The sequence below is a fragment of the Salmo salar genome, chromosome ssa03 (genome assembly GCF_905237065.1).
Source record: "Salmo salar chromosome ssa03, Ssal_v3.1, whole genome shotgun sequence".
Lineage (NCBI taxonomy): Eukaryota > Metazoa > Chordata > Actinopteri > Salmoniformes > Salmonidae > Salmo > Salmo salar.
Window position 1 is genome coordinate 43,393,795 of NC_059444.1, and position 16,362 is coordinate 43,410,156.

At 44.5% G+C, this 16,362-nt stretch overlaps 1 long non-coding RNA gene across 1 annotated transcript; it reads left to right on the forward strand.

Moving 5' to 3' along the window:
* Nucleotides 1-6,243: 6,243 nt before the first annotated feature.
* On the forward strand, nt 6,244-10,886 carry LOC123741657 (uncharacterized). The gene is made up of 3 exons (XR_006769138.1): nt 6,244-6,964; nt 8,179-8,301; nt 8,422-10,886. It is a non-coding gene; the product is annotated as an uncharacterized lncRNA (long non-coding RNA).
* The last annotated feature ends 5,476 nt before the right edge of the window (nt 10,887-16,362 follow it).

Consider the following 16,362-nt stretch of genomic DNA (forward strand, 5'->3'; position numbering starts at 1 on the left):
TAATATTCAAATTATTTATTAGCAAGTACGTTTACATAACAGGTTAACACTTTCCACAACTACACTGTACTTTATTCTTCATTTAGATCCCAATTAGGAAAAATACTCAATTTAGTGATATTTTTGTAAGTCGATTTTTGTGTGAATTTTTCCTTGGTCTGGGTGATATCAGTTGAGTACTTTATCAGAATGTTTCTCACCAAAGCATGTGAGCGGAGTTGAGCGGTTTGAAATCCCACTCATCGCTCATGGAGCGGTTTCGCACTGCTCCAGCCCTCCATTTCCTTTCCAACCACTCCGCTAAAGACTGCTCTGCACTCACAGGAAAATAAAAAACTCATCATGCAAATCTTTTTCACAACCGAGAGGACAACTAACACTTACATCTTGTTGCACAACGCATTCGCCAATACTGGACGATGGTTACAAAGGTTGTAGTCAAGTGCTGCCAGTAGGGTTCCAGCCTCATTGACTGGAGACGGAAAAGCAAACCACGTATGTGAGTATTTGATTCTGGAAGGACTCCAGCTCAGATGTAGACCTAGATCAGGATTGGTCTACTCCAGTCCTCGGGGCCTGATTGGTATCACACTTTCCCCCAGTCCTAAAACTATCACTGCTGATTAAACTAATTGCATTCTACACTGAAGACCATGATTAGTTGATTATTGGAGTCATGTGTTAGCTGGGGCTGGGGCAAAAGTGTGTCACCAATCAAGCCCCCAAGGAGTTGACCATCCCTGACCTAGATCAGAGATAAAACTAGCTAGTTTTAAAAGGTTGTGTTGTACAACAGCTGACTAAAGATGGGGCATTCAGATCAAGAACATGAGATGTGAAGCTGAGAACGTTTCCACGGTAACGGTGCCACTTCACAATTCCATTATGAAACTTTGAAACAGAGTTGCCACTTGTTGTAGCAAACAAGTGTCATGAAATACATGCATCAGAAACAGGGTACAGTTTTTGACTGAAATGTCAGCAAGCCAGGCTACCTATGTACAGCAAAATAGCTAGCTAGCCCTCTTCTTGGCTAGTTAACTAGCTGCTTAGCTGAACACAGAATGTTAGTGAACTGTTATTTGAATGGCTAAATGGATCCTTCTCGTCGCAAGATTGTGGCTAAAGCTGACATGTTAAATCTTGAATACTCCAACCAACGACATGAGACGTTCTAAAGCGGGACCGTTCGGATCAAACGAACCGTTCCGTCGTGTCTCGTCTTAAGTATCTGAATCTCATCAACTCCTTTAGTTCTCTCCACTATATGAACGCAAATCTGAGGTTTACTCTCGTCTTGGCCCGGGCTCTATTGCCCTTCGCGTCCGCCATATCGCTAAGCGAGCTATCGCCTTTACACGTTGGCCATGAGCTCAGCTAGCTAGCTATCACACCGCTTCCTCACTGACGGAAAACATGTCACTCATTGTGCGCTCCAGAAAATCTGGCGGGAAAATCCAACCTGACAGGGATAATGAATACAGTGGTTCACAGGCAGGCTAGAGGCGCAATATTGTTACTGTTGCATAACATTGGATGACTAGTGACTTATTGGAGCTTTTGAACATAGAAAAACAATGAAAAGTTACATATTGCAGCTTTACATTTTTATGCTGTATCTAGCAAAATACTGCCATTTCTGAAAGAGTTGGCAAACTGTTGTGGACCTGTCAGCAGAACGTTTGAATTCACAAATGTTTTGCGTCGACTTTCCCCCCAACCTATATATGATGGACTGCCCACGAATTCTGAAACATTATCTAGGGCAGGCTACGCATTTTTGTTGCTGTTGCAATTACAGTACATACAGTAGCATACATAGGCCTATTTCAATGTAAAAGTTAAACTGTTCACATGCTAAATTCGACTGTATTATAAACCACGCTGCATATGGGATTGCAAAACTTAAAATACATACAGCAATCTATTTACTACGCTACTTTGGGAATATGAACCCATCGTGGCCAGAAAAAGTTTGGAATTTATTCTGCAATGGTTATGAAAATAAAATAAATAGGAAAAATATTCCTATGATCCTATGTACACATGACCTTTGTTTTGGAGGTGTTCAGAACAAGGTTAAGGGTAGAGAAAGCTTGTTGGACACTAAGAAAGCTTTGTTGTAGAGCATTTAACACAAAATCCGGGGAGGGGCCAGCTGAGTATAAGACTGTATCATCTGCATATAAATGGATGAGAGAGCTTCCTACTGCCTGAGCTATGTTGTTGATGTAAATTGAGAAGAGCGTGGGGCCTAGGATCGAGCCTTGGGGTACTCCCTTGGTGACAGGCAGTGGCTGAGACAGCAGATTTTCTGACTTTATACACTGCACTCTTTGAGAGAGGTAGTTAGCAAACCAGCCCAAAGACCCCAATACTCCTTAGCCGGCCAACAAGAATGGAATGGTCTACTGTATCAAAAGCTTTGGCCACGTCAATAAAAATAGCAGCACAATATTGCTTAGAATCAAGGGCAATAGTGACGTCATTGAGGACCTTTAAAGTTGCAGTGACACATCCATAACCTGAGCGGAAACCAGATTGCATACCCTAGAGAATACTATAGACATCAAGAAAGCCAGTCAGTTGATTATTGACAAGTTTTTCCAACACTTTTGATAAACAGGGCAAAATAGAAATAGGCCTATAACAGTTAGGATCAGCTTGATCTCACCCTTTAAATAAAGAACGAACCTTGGCTGCCTTCCAAGCAATGGGAACCTCCCCAGAAATGAGGGGAGATGAGCTGGCACCCATGAAAGGGAATAATGACTCTGACAGTAGGGGGCAGGTCTGTGCATCATCCTGTGTGGGTGGCGGCTGTGCAGGACCCTTGTATCCTGGGGTTGGACTTTCTTAGGAGCACAGGCTGCCAGTTAGACCTAAATAGGGGCACACTGAGCTTCCAGGGAGGGCTGGCAATCACCATGCCCCCCCCCCCCCATGTCACATTCACACAACCCAAATATCCCCTTACTCCAACAGTTAAAGCAGCATAGACTCATTGCTGTCCACCCTCCTCCATATTGGTGTGTTACATTCCCCCAGCTAACTTCATGACACATCCCGCCGTGAGCCCGTGCCGCGCCCCCCCAGCCCAGCTACCCCAGATGGGAGAAGAGAGGACACTGTCTGCAGTGAGGGAGATATGGGGGAGGAACTGTGTTGGTCTTGATCCCGAGCAGCAAGAACGGTTGTGGCAGTTGCTGTTTGAATTCAGAGACAGCTTTGCGCTGAGTGAGGAAGAGGTGGGTCAGACTCATCTGGTGCAGCATGAGATCAACACAGGTGATGCTCGGCCCATCAAGACGGGTCCCCGCCGTATCCCAATGGAACGCCAGGAGGCGGCAGATAAGGCTGTGTTGGAGATGCAGCAGGCAGACTTCATCGAGCCCTCAGCCAGCCCCTAGGCGGCACCAGTCGTCATGGTTCCTAAGAAGGGGGGCAAGCTGAGGTTCTGTGCGGACTACAGGTGGCTGAATGAGGTAACCAGGAAGGACTCATAACCCTACCACGTATCGATGAGTCGATGGACTTGGTTAGGGTCCTCCTGGTTCTCCTCACTAGACCTCCGCAGTGCTTACTGCCAGGTGCCCCTCTCCCCAGAGACCAGAGACAAAACTGCGTTCTCCACTAACAGAGGACACTGGCAGTTCAAGGTCCTGTGCTTTGGCCTGTGCAACGCTCAAGCTACTTTTGAGCGTTTGATGGACAGGGTGCTGGATGGCATCCCCCCGACAGGAGTGTCTGGTATACCTCGATGACATCCTGGTCCATGGCACCTCCTTCCAGTCAGCCCTGCGGGCGCTACGGCGTGTGCCGGAGAGGGTAGTCGCCGCAGGCCTGAAGCTCCACCCCGAGAAGTGCCACTTCATGAGGTGAGAGGTGTCCTTCATGGGCCACCAAGTGGGGAAGGCAGGTATCAGCACCATGGAGGACAAAGTGGGGGCTGTCCGACACTGGCCCACCCCCACTGAACAGCATCAGCTGAAGCGCTTCCTGGGCTTGGCCTCGTACTACAGGAGGTTTGCACGGGGCTTCTCAAGCGTCGCTGAACCGCTTGTTGCCGAAGGACAAGGCCTTCACTTGGACAGTGGAGTGCGACAGTGGAGGCCCCTGTGCGTGCCCCCCCTGACCTCACCTTGTCCTTTATCCTGGACACAGACACAAGCAATATGGGCATGGGTGGGGTGCTGTCCCAGGTGGGGCCAGAGGGGGAGAGTGGTGGCATACTTCAGCAAAACATTCAACAAACATGAGCGCCGCTACTGTGTCACCTGGCGTGAGCTCCTGGCTGTTGTGACTTCCATCAAACACTTCAAGTACTAACTGGGTGGCCTGCCCTTTACTGTAAGGACTGACCACTCTGCTCTCCAGTGGCTCATGCCTTTCAGAGAGCCAGAGGGGCAGGTTGCACGCTGGTTGGAGGAGCTTCAGCCGTACGACTTCACAGTGGTGCAAAGAGCAGGGGCACGCCACTCCAATGCCGATGCCATGTCCCGTCGGCCCTGTACTGCAGATGGGTGCAGCCACTGTGAGCGGAGAGAGGGACGTGAGAGAGAGAGCTGTGTGGGGAGATGGGTTCTGTGCCACAGTGTGTCGGGTGAGCGGGCCTGTCTGCTGTGAGCTGCAGACTGTCGACGTGGCTGAATGGGGGCAGCACCAGGGACGGGACACAGACCTACAGCCAGTGCTACAGTGGGTAGAGGCACAGTTGAGGTCACCGTGGGAAGAGGTGGCAGCGCTCTCACTCGCGACCAAAGGGTTGTGGTCAAAGTTAGAGAGACTGAGGCTGGCTGATGGCGTGCTTCAGCGGGCATGGAAGGAGCCAGCTACGGGAGAGGAGAGGTGGCAGGTGGTGGTCCCAAAAGCACTGCAGGAGGCTGTGCTCCAGAGCATTCATGGGGGTGTGGGGACTGGACACTTTGGGGTCACAAAAACCCTCCGCCGCCTCTGTCAGGGCTTTTACTGGGGGCAGCACAAGAGGGATGTGGAGGACTTTTGCCGCCGATGTGACAAATGCACAGCGGCGGCAAAAGCCCTCTAGGCCGTACTCATGCTCAGCAGGAGGTGGAGTTTTGGACAGCGGAGCGGCATGCCATGAGGACCTTGGGCGGGTGCTTGTCCCAGTCACGCTGGTGTTTGGCAGAGACGATGGCCAGCTGCTGTCCAAGCATTTTGTTGAAGGGAGTGGAAAGACCGCTGGGTGCTCATGGCCATTGACTATTTCACAAAATGGCCCGAAGCCAATGCTCTGCCTGACCAGGAGGCAGAGACCATTGTCAACAACCTTGACAGCGGGGATGTTCAGCAGGTTTGGAGCTGCGGAGTCCATCCACAGTGACCAAGGAAGAGTCTTGTGTGTTCAGATTTTATTAGACACATGCACCGAATACAACAGGTGTAGACCTCACAGTGAAATGCTTCCTTTGAGCCCCCAACCAACAATGCAGTTTAAAAAAATACGGATAAGAATAAGAGATAAAAGTAACAAGTAATTAAAGAGCAACAGTAAAACAACAATAGCAAGACTATATACAGGGGGTACCGGTACAGAGTCAATGTGCGGAGGCACCGGTTATTTGAGGTAATATGTACATCTAGGTAGAGTTATTGAAGTAACTATGCATAGATGACAACAACAGAGAGTAGCGGCAGTGTAAAGAGGGGGAGGGGGGGAATGCAATAGTCCATTTGATTAGATGTTCAGGAGTCTTATGGCTTGGGGGTAGAAGCTGTTTAGAAGCCTCTTGAACCTAGACTTGGCGCTCCGGTACCGCTTGCCGTGCGATAGCAGAGAGAACAGTCTATGACTAGGGTGACTGGAGTCTTCTGACAATTTTTAGGGCCTTCCTCGGACACCGCTTGGTAGAGGTCCTGGATGGCAGGAAGCTTCGCCCCAGTGATGTACTGGGCCGTACGCACTACCCTCTGTATCGCCTTGCGGTCAGAGGCCGAGCAGTTGCCATAACAGGCAGTGATGCAACCAGTCAGGATGCTCTCGATGGTGCAGCTGTAGAACCTTTTGAGGATCTGAGGACCCATGCCAAATCTTTTCTGTCTCCTGAGGGGGAATAGGCTTTGTCGTGCCCTCTTCACGACTGTCTTGGTGTGTTTGGACCATTCTAGTTTTCCTAGCCACCGTGCTTCTACACCTGCATTGCTTGCTGTTTGGGGTTTTAGGCAGGGTTTCTGTACAGCACTTTGAGATATCAGCTGATGTAAGAAGGGCTATATAAATACATTTGATTTGATTTAGTTTGTTGTTGATGTGGACACCAAGGAACTTGAAGCTCTCAACATGCTCCACTACAGCCCAGTCGATGAGAATAGGGGCGTGCAAGCTAATAACGTTAGTATTTTGGACAACCAAAGTCAAAATGATTGATGAAATCGAAGTGTGTCAGCTATATGGTGATTTGCGACTCATTACTTCCATTTTACCGATACTGCCAGTAGTAGTAGGCCAACCGATAACACCAAGACTGAATGAGTTTGAAGTGGATGCGCTGCCGAGAACAGCTAGCATGTCCAGCAATGTACATCGCCAGTGGCACACACACACTTCATGCAGATCAGCAGCTCTACAATGATGTGATCGACTGTCTCCCAGGTGGGGGCTTTTCGTGGCAGCCAGACGAGACAATAGAAGGAGGATGTGGTGAGCAAAGTTACCAGGGGCAGAGCCAGAGGGGTGTCCGGGGTGACACAGACATCTGACGTGCCACACCGACATTTCATTCGCTACTGGCAGGTTGATGCTGATTGACATCTTATTTCACCTCTTATTGAAAGAAGCATTTATTTTGACGTTTGGCGGCGCATTTTTGAAATCGAGGACGAGGAAGAGAGAATATTAACGTTAGCTGCGAGATACAGAAAAATAAAAAGAACATACAGAAGAGAGAATATTTCCACAGCTCCACAAGCTCTTTTTACGATTGGCGAAAGCATCATATTTGAAGTAAGTTTTAAGGTTTAGCATCGGGTTTAGGTTTCCTGAACAACTTTTATGAAAGTTGAGTCGCTGTGTAAGTTAACGTTAGACCTTTGGCTCCATTAACAGACAGTTAATCAGATAAGAGAGATCAGTTCCCAATGTAGCCTAACATTATGTTTACGTCTGTGCTAATAATACATGCTTATACAGTGTAGTGTCGAAAGTTACAGTATACCAATGTTTAGCTAATGTGGGGTAACTAGTAGGCTACAGCTGTCAGTGTTCAGCAAGTTAACATTCAGCAATTTGAAATCCATTAACTCAATTACATTTTCGTACTTGAACTCAAAATGAAAAATGTATTGTCAATCTGTTAACGTTACTCAAAAGGTTAACACAATTTGCAGATAGCCTGTTTTGCTATCGTAAAGGTGTAAGAAATTATAGCTAGCCAAGTTACTGCAGAGTAGGGCTAGCCATGATCTAACTAGTAACTTTGGCTGGTAGTTGATTTTAAGGTAAAGTTATGATAATTGGGATTTGTAATTAAGATTGGACTAAAATGTGGGTAATTGGATGCTTAGATGTAACCATAGACTCTTATTTTTGCATAGGGTCAATTAAAAATGAAAAGAAATGGAGAGATAGACTTATTTTTAAAGAAGCACAAAGAGGCAGATCAGTTGCAAACAGACCCCAGCCCTTGTCTCACCACCGGACTCCAGAGAAGCTCCCTACCTGAGGGTAGTCAGAGTCAGTGTGGTCAGACATCACAAGGACCCATTCTACCACCACCAGGTCAGAGCATCTGTAACCGATGTGAAAAGGCTAGTTAGTTAGCGGTGGTGCGCGCTAATAGCGTTTCAATTGGTGACGTCACTCGCTCTGCGACCTTAAGTACTTGTTCTCCTTGTGCTGCAAGGGCCGCGGCTTTTGTGGCGCGATGTGTAACGGTGCTTCGTGGGTGTCAGTTGTTGATGTGCGCAGAGGGTCCCTGGTTCAAGCCCAGGTTGGGGCGAGGAGAGGGATGGACGCTATACTGTTACACATCTACCAGGTAGTCAGTCACATGCCCAGTTCAGAATTTAAGTTTAGCTTCAGTTTGTAATAGATGATTTTGTCAGATTAAGCATCACTTTAAAATGTTGGCTCTTGATTCATGTGTACTTATTTTGATGGCTGTGGCATTTTTATTGTGATTCTACACTAATGGTTCTTGTGTTATTGTAATGTAATAGATGTATCAAGGGATGACACAGAGACCTCTGAGCAAGACAGTGAGCCAGAGCTGCCAGGAGATGTCATCGACCCCCTTCCAACTGCATCAAGCACCAGATATGCTGTTCCAAAAGGACCCAATGGTATGCCAGGACTTTCCTTTAAACTACACATTTTAGTTAGCAGCTGTTAGTATCTAATCTTGTTGATCCCTTAATTATACATTTCCTTAGAGATATGACATTATTTAACGTGTATTTCAGACATTTCAAGATCCAGAGAAGAGGGTCCTGTACAGCCGTGTTTGAAAACATTTCCCAGAACTCAGCATGGTACTAGGAAAGGGGCTTTCAACAGCTCCTGGTTTAAGGACAATTCATGGCTTGAAAATTCTGTAAGTCAAGATTCAACATATTGTTTCGCCTGTAGACATTTTTCTCTGCCCAATACACCTGATTCTGCCTTCACATCACAGTCAGGTTTTTGTAACTGGAAAAGGGTGCTGTTTAAAGATTCTGGGTTAAAGCTCCATTCGAAGGCAGAGCATCATATCAATGCTATGTATGCTTGGAATCAGCATAAAAGGGCTATTGACAGCAACTTATCAATGTTAGATGTCATAAATGAGGACCGGAAAAAGGAGGAAAACTGTACTTACATTAAAACAATTACAGATGTGCTCCTGTTAACTGCCACTCAAAATACAGCGCAGAGAGGTTATTGAGAGTCTGATGACTCTCACAACAAGGGTCATTTTTTTGACAATCTTAGAAGGAATAGCAAAGAATGACCCTCTCATAGAGAAAAGGATGAATGCATATGGCAATGCTAAGTACACAAGCCACCAAATCCAGAATGAAGTTCTTGAGGGCTTAGCTGAGATGGTACATCGTGAAATAATAAGACAAGTAAAAGAAATGGAAGTTTTTAGTGTAATTGCAGATGAAACCAAAGATTGAAAGAACAAATGTCTTTAGTTGTGAGGTACTATTACAACGGAACCATCCACGAAAGCTTTCTACACTTTCAGTCAGCTGAAAGCTTAGATGCAGCAGGCCTCAAAAATTATAATTGATTGCCTTGAAAAACATGGTCTGGACTACAGAAATAATCTTGTGGGGCAAGGCTATGACGGTGCATCCGTCATGAGCGGAAAGCATTCTGGTGTGTCTGCATGGATTAAAAACAGTGCAAGATTTGCATTTTATGTGCACTGTAATGCACATTGTTTGAATTTGGTTCTTGTCGATGCTGTAAAATCAGTGCCTGAGGCAGTTAACTTTTTTGCTCTCCGGCAGAAGCTTTAGAACTTTGTATTTGGCTCGTACGTTCATCTCAAGTGGCTTGCAGTTCAGAAAGAGCAGTATCCACAGCAGCAGCCCAGGGAACTACAGAGATTTACGGATGTAAGGTGGGCATGCATGACGTAATCTGAGGGACAGGCTTCCAGCAGTTCTGAGAGTGCTATAGAATATCACACTTGAAAATAGTGGTGATAGATCAGTGGAGGCAAGGGGACCTTCTTTCTCAGATAGATTTACATTTCATAGGGCTTTTGGTTACCTTCTGTCAAGTGCTTGGTGATGCCAAATGTCTTTCTGACATGCTCCAATCAAGCTCTTTTGACCAAGCAAGGGCTGTGGATCTAGTAGGTGCCCTTACAGACACATTACAGGACTACAGAAGTGAGGGTTACTTTGGAGAAGTATGGAAAGAGGTTGAAGAGATTGCAGAGCACTGCAAAATAAGTGTACAAACAGTGTGTAAAAGACAGCCTAAAACAAGCTTAAGATTTCACGACTCATTGATGATGAGCACTGTAGGACAGAAAAATTGTGACCAAAGTGATGGTGAGAGCTTCCAAAGAGCTATCTTTTATCAGGTGCTTGACAGTCTCACAGCTGAGGTGCAGAGGCGTTTTCAAAGAAGAATTGCAACATAATGCAAGGGGTCCAGTCTCTCAACCCAAAGAGTACAACATTCTTCAATGAGGAGACTCTGTTTGCCTTTGCTCAGACCTTTGAGTCAGATTTAGAGGACCTCAAACATGAGGTTCATCAAACCAAGCGGCTTCTTGATAGGACAGAGAAAAGTGGAAGGGACAGACCGTCTACTCTCTTTGACTTTTTTGTGTTTCTAGAACCTTATAAAGAGGTCTTCCATGAGCTATTTCGACTTTGTAAGGTTTCTGTTGTTACATCAGTCAGCAGTGCTTCTTGCGAGAGAAGCTTCTCAGCTTTAATACTGATTAAAACCCACCTTAGGACAACAATGGTTGATGACAGATTAAGTCACCTTGGAATTCTCAGTGTTGAGTCAAGGAGGGCACGCTCCCTCGACATGGATGAGTTTGTGAAACATTTTGCCAGGACTCACCAGAAATTACCTAGGATAATTTGGCACTTAGGCGGTCCCGCTGGTCATGATTAAAACCTGCACTGTGTACTAGCTAGTACACTGACATTCTAAAATGATACATCCAAAGGGTATCATGTCACACAGATTTCATTTGGTCTTGATTAGGCCAATTCCAAAACTTTCCTTTGCTATTAGTTAGCATAATATATATGAGCATAAATATGATACTGTAAGTTTAATATTGATGGGCACCAAAATAATTTGTATTTTTCCAAGTCCATTTATGCTTAATACCTGGAATGTCAAATTGCAGTGTGTTTTATTTGTAAATGTACTTTTTTTGTAAATAAACTATGCAATTTATGTAACACACAAATGCTATCTTATCTCCGTGGTACTTGAGCTTTATTTTCTGAAAATATACTTATAGACCCAGATTATATATTCATGAAAACAGTGAACCAAGTCTCTCCAGTGTGTGTATAAGAGAGAAATTGAGCTGCAGTTCCGAGGTAGAGACACTGACTATTCATAGTATGTTAATGAATTCCAGTGAAGTAACCCTTTTGGACCACACTATCTGCCACATTGAAGAACTCTGGGTTAAGTGAAATATCACTTCTACCTCTAATCAGCAATCATAGGATTCATTCATGCTCCTTAGATGCCACGTTAGGGTTACACACACATTTTCTGTCATGGTCTATGGACCCCCTGAAGTAGCCTTGGCCACCCCATGTATAACACTCTAGTTCCGCCACTGAAAGTACCTGGGCTCGAATTTAGTCAAGCTTGCTCTATATAGATTGATGCTTCTAATTGTGCATGTTATAAATTACTTTTTTGATAGGCTATACTCGATGGTTGGATTTATGTATTGTTTCCAGTGCTACATTAATTTGGCAGACCTAACTTGATTGACCCTCTTTTTACAAGGCCTAGTCTATGAGAGGGCTAATCATATTTGTATTAATATTTTAACGCCTATAGGCTATAGAGATGCATTCAGGTAATGAACTCATTATTATACATCAAGATTTTAATTTGATTACAATTATTTATTGTCAATCATTCTTGAATTAGAAACAAATGTTAAATAGTCTACTCTATTACCCTATACATCACATTAAATTACGAGAGAAACCACTTTTCCCAGTGTGACTTTAACTTGACCTAATTCGAATGATTGCCCTTTATTAAAGATAGCATATTTTTCCTAGAAAGGACAGCCTATGATAGGCCTTTATATTTGTATTGTATTAATATGTTAAAGCCTTGTTAGGCTATACAATTAAGTAGATTAATGAACAGATAATACATTCATTACTTTTTTTCCCCAATTATTTTTTTATATGAAAGGATGTATAATAGAATGCAATATTATGTGAATAATGTTCATTAATGTTAGTGTATTAATAATAATAATCATCTGATAATCAGACTGAAATGTAATATTTCTCCTATTTTTCATGTTCATATTGACATTCGTTACCCGATTATCAAAAGCTCTCTGGTATATGGACCCCCCATCTACAGATGTTCAAAGAGAGAATCTTAGCCATACCAGACAGATTCCTGAAATTACCACAAGGCTGTGGATCCTACAACAGATACCAGGAAACACGACACAATGCACCAAAACTAAGTTAAGATCAGCGTCGGGATCATTGCAGTCAGCTCTCTATCTCAATATCCCAGCCCTGGGCACACCGGAATCACTTCACAGGTATTTTAATGAATGTATTGTGTCATTTTTCTATATCAATTAAGTTTGTGGCACACTACTACTCCTTGTAGATTAATGTCAAACATACTTTGTCTAATATTGTAAAATGTAACCATTTATTCGGGAAATGTAAAACCTTTATTTTCAAAAGTAAGTGTAAGCTTTATGTTTTAAACCTCTCAACTAAAACTGCCTGTATTCCTTGTTCACATTAGATCTCAGAGAAGATGTGGTGCGTCTAACAGAGTCCATAGCAACTGATGCATCCCACTTGGAGAAGGTGAATCAAGCAATGACCAGACGTCACCAACAGCCCACTCCACCACCTACACCAGAGTCAGATTTTTTTATGCTACACTGTGAGAGCATCATGCGGACCGGTCAGACCCCAGTACAGCACTCTGTTACAAGCTTTGGAGAAAGTGCCCCAATACCTCCCCCTCTTTCTACTGGACTTTTCTCCTGAAGATAGATTCCAGAGAAGGAAATGGATTGAAAACTTGAAACTTCCATTGACTTTCACTTTGTACAAGTATGCCTGTGGTAACTACCTAGGCACTCTGACATTCATATGGAAGGTAACCTCACATGGCACTGGTGTTCATGAGACCAGGCTTCTGTCATCTCCACCCTGAGAAAATAAATACCAACATACCTCACTAGAGCAATGCAAAAAGCATTCCTGTACAAATACGCACATGCTGCCAAAGTGAACAGCTACTTCCTGTCACGTGTGCTCTCTGGCTTCTAGGTTATGGTGCACAACTGTCACCATCGTTACGTGCACCTGCGTGTCATCAGACTCACCTGGACTCCATCATCTCCCTGATTACCTTCCCTTTATATGTCACTCCCTTTGGTTCCTTCCCCAGGTGTCATTGTTTCTGTTCCAGCTTCATGTCTGCGTTGTTCATGTTTCTTGTTTTGTATTATGTTTAGTTTTTCTATAAAATTATTCATTTCCTGAACTTGCTTCCCGACTCCCAGCGCACATCGTTAGCATCAGGGACTTAAAAAAAAAAATGTTGGGGTGTCAGAACCGGAGCTACGTGGGAGGCTTCAGCCGGTTTGTCGAATTCCCATTCCTCGGCGGGTTCCCCTGCCTTAGCTGGCTTGACGGGTTTCCATACCTCAGCGGGCTCGATAGGCTCCCATGCCTCGACCGAGGCAACTGGTGAGGTCTCAGCCAACTCATCAGGCTCTCACGTCTCAGCCGGTTCGTCAGGTTCCTGCGCCTCAGCGGAGGCGACCGGTCCGCTCCTGATCCCTGGGATCGTCATTTTGGTTGGCATCCTGCGGCTGGAGTCACGCGTCGGGAGGAACTACTGTCACGTGTGCTCCCTCTCCAGCTTCTAGGTTACCAGGCTGCTCGTTATGGCGCACACCTGTCACCATCGTTACATGCACCTGCACGTCATCAGACTCACCTGGACTCCATCATCTCCCTGATTACCTTCCCTATATATGTCACTCCCTTTGGTTCCTTCCCCAGGTGTTATTGTTTCTGTTCCAGCTTCATGTCTGTGCGTTGTTCATGTTTCTTGTTTTGTATTATGTTTCGTTTTTCTATTAAATTATTCACTTCTCGACTCCCAGAGCACATCGTTACACTTCCTGAGAGAAATGTATCGGTTTCTGACAGATGACAAGAGTTCAGCGAACAATGATGAACAGTGCCCACTTGATGAGAGAGTATCATTGTTTCTCCTTGATGGTGATGACCCAGACCTGAAATGGATTTGAGGAAGCTGAATGGCAAATCACAATCCTCATTCCAGGCCTTTTGGGATGAAGCACAGAAGTATTTTAATGAATACACAGCTCAGGTCAGCTCAGCCTTTTGCTATATCAGTTGAGGACTTGCGTGACACAGTGGAAAAGCGTCTTAACCAGAAATTAAAATCCCATCAATACAGTGGCTAAGACTGCAGTTTACACCCAAGAATCCATGGTTCATGTCTGCTCTCCAGTACATAGGAAGGTTTGACCTCAAGTTCATGGTCCAGCCTCGGGTGATAAGGGACATCAAGACTCAAAGTTTGTTGCAGTACAGTGGAACTACATTAAAAACAGTTTGCCTGCATGTGGCAGAAGGACTAAAATGTTATGTGTGGATGATAAGGCAATCATCCCTGTCGGAGAACCTGGCCAGCCTATAGGGACCTGTAACAGAGGCAGACATCCAAGCATTGCTCCTGTGAGTGGGCCAGTTCTAGCAGCTGCCAACCATGATTACCACATCAGCTGACTTGTACCATCTGTCGACTTGTACCATCTGTAATGTTGATCCCAGCATCTCCATCTAGTTCATTCTATGATGGGAAAATTAATGTCGCTGTCAAGGACAAGCTTTTCCAGCCATCCAGCCCCTTCGACACAGTTAAATCTCAGCATCCTCAGAGGAGAGAACTACAGTGAAGATGTCAATCTTTATTATTCAATCTGATGGTGGGCCAGATCACAGAACCACATCTGTCTTTGTTCAAGCATGCCACACACTCCTGTTTGTTCAACTTGATCTTGACATGATTATGGCCTGTAGAACAGCACCAGATGACAGCTGGGCCAACCCTGCCGAGAGAGTTAATTCCCTTCTAAACTTGGGGCTTCAGGGAACAGCCCTGGCGAGGGAGAAGATGGAAGAATCAAATAAGAAGCTTGTGAAGAAGTGTAGCACAATGACAAGCCTACGTAAAACAGCCACCAAACAGCCAGACCTGAAAGAGGATTTTGAAAAGAGTATGCATCCTGTTGCAGCTCTTGTGATTGGCCGGTTTGAGCGCCTTAAGTGGAAAGGAACCCACGTTGAAGTACATCACGACGCAACACAGGAAGAAATTGCCAATATTGCACAATTCAACATCATTAATACAGAAGTTGACATGATGCATGACCTCAGCAGAAAAGACCTTGACAAGGAACAGTACAAGCAATTCCAGGACAGACATTTCAAAATGTCACAATACATGGTACAGATCAAGAAATGCGAGGGAGAAGATCCATGCTGGTACTGCTTAATGAATCCTTCATGCTTGCCAGAAGAACAATTTATGAAATGAAGGTTTGTGCCTGATCCAACATTGACAGCAGACAGACGTGAGCACCAGAAATGTGATGATCTGTACAGCTTGGACACCACTGACAAGGAAAGGCCTTTACATGTGGTTCAGAGATTTTCCAAGAAGACAATCCATATCATGAGCAGATAGCTTTCAAGGGGCTAACCTGTGGAATGCAAGTGGAGACGCAGAATTACTCAGCAATCAGTGTTATTCCCAGATGTGTCCATTGTGGATGTCCAGATTTTCTTGAGGGAGAAGAGTTTGTGAGGCTCAAACAATTCCAACATGTCAGGCCAATGTGCCCAGTGTGTAAGCAAGAAGGAAAGCAGTTCATTACGAGAGCTCCAATAAATCTTTTAAAAAATGAACACCCTAGAGACCAGAATAAACAACAAATAAAGGGCAAAACACACCGTGCTGTTGAACAGTAAAAAGCAGCAGGTGATTGTGCTATTGCGTCTGACCACAGAACATTGGCCGTCATTTTCATTTCCAGATGATTCTACATTGTTTGTTGACACCCAGTAGGTGATCTACTGCACACGGCCAACTTTAGTTATGGTGTCTTGTGAAGCTGTTCTTGATTTTTATCAGATTTGTTTTAATCAGGAAAATAAACTGTCACAAGTTATGCTTCCCGTTGTGTTTAATTTCTCATGGTTATAACAACATTGCAACATCTGCATTCTTTTTAAGAAAAATATTGTAGGTTTTCGCATGGAATAATATAACTCTTGAAGCTCACATTAGGCCTAGAGCCTGCACAAGTGCCTAGGACAATGTGGTAAAGTACTTCCTTATGCACTTAATTTATATATATACACACATTTATTTTTTTCGCTCGCCTCACTTTTCTGGGGGGAAAATCCATTAAACAGTGAATACATTTTGTCTGTCCTAACCATACTATTTGTGACAAATGTAGTATGTTTATTGGTCATAGTATGGCTATAGTTAGTATGCCAAAAGTTCCCGAATGTCGTACATTTGCCAAGCAGTGGACACTATTTCCTTGCTTTTGAGGCCCATAATTCAATACTTCAGAAAATGGGCGTGGC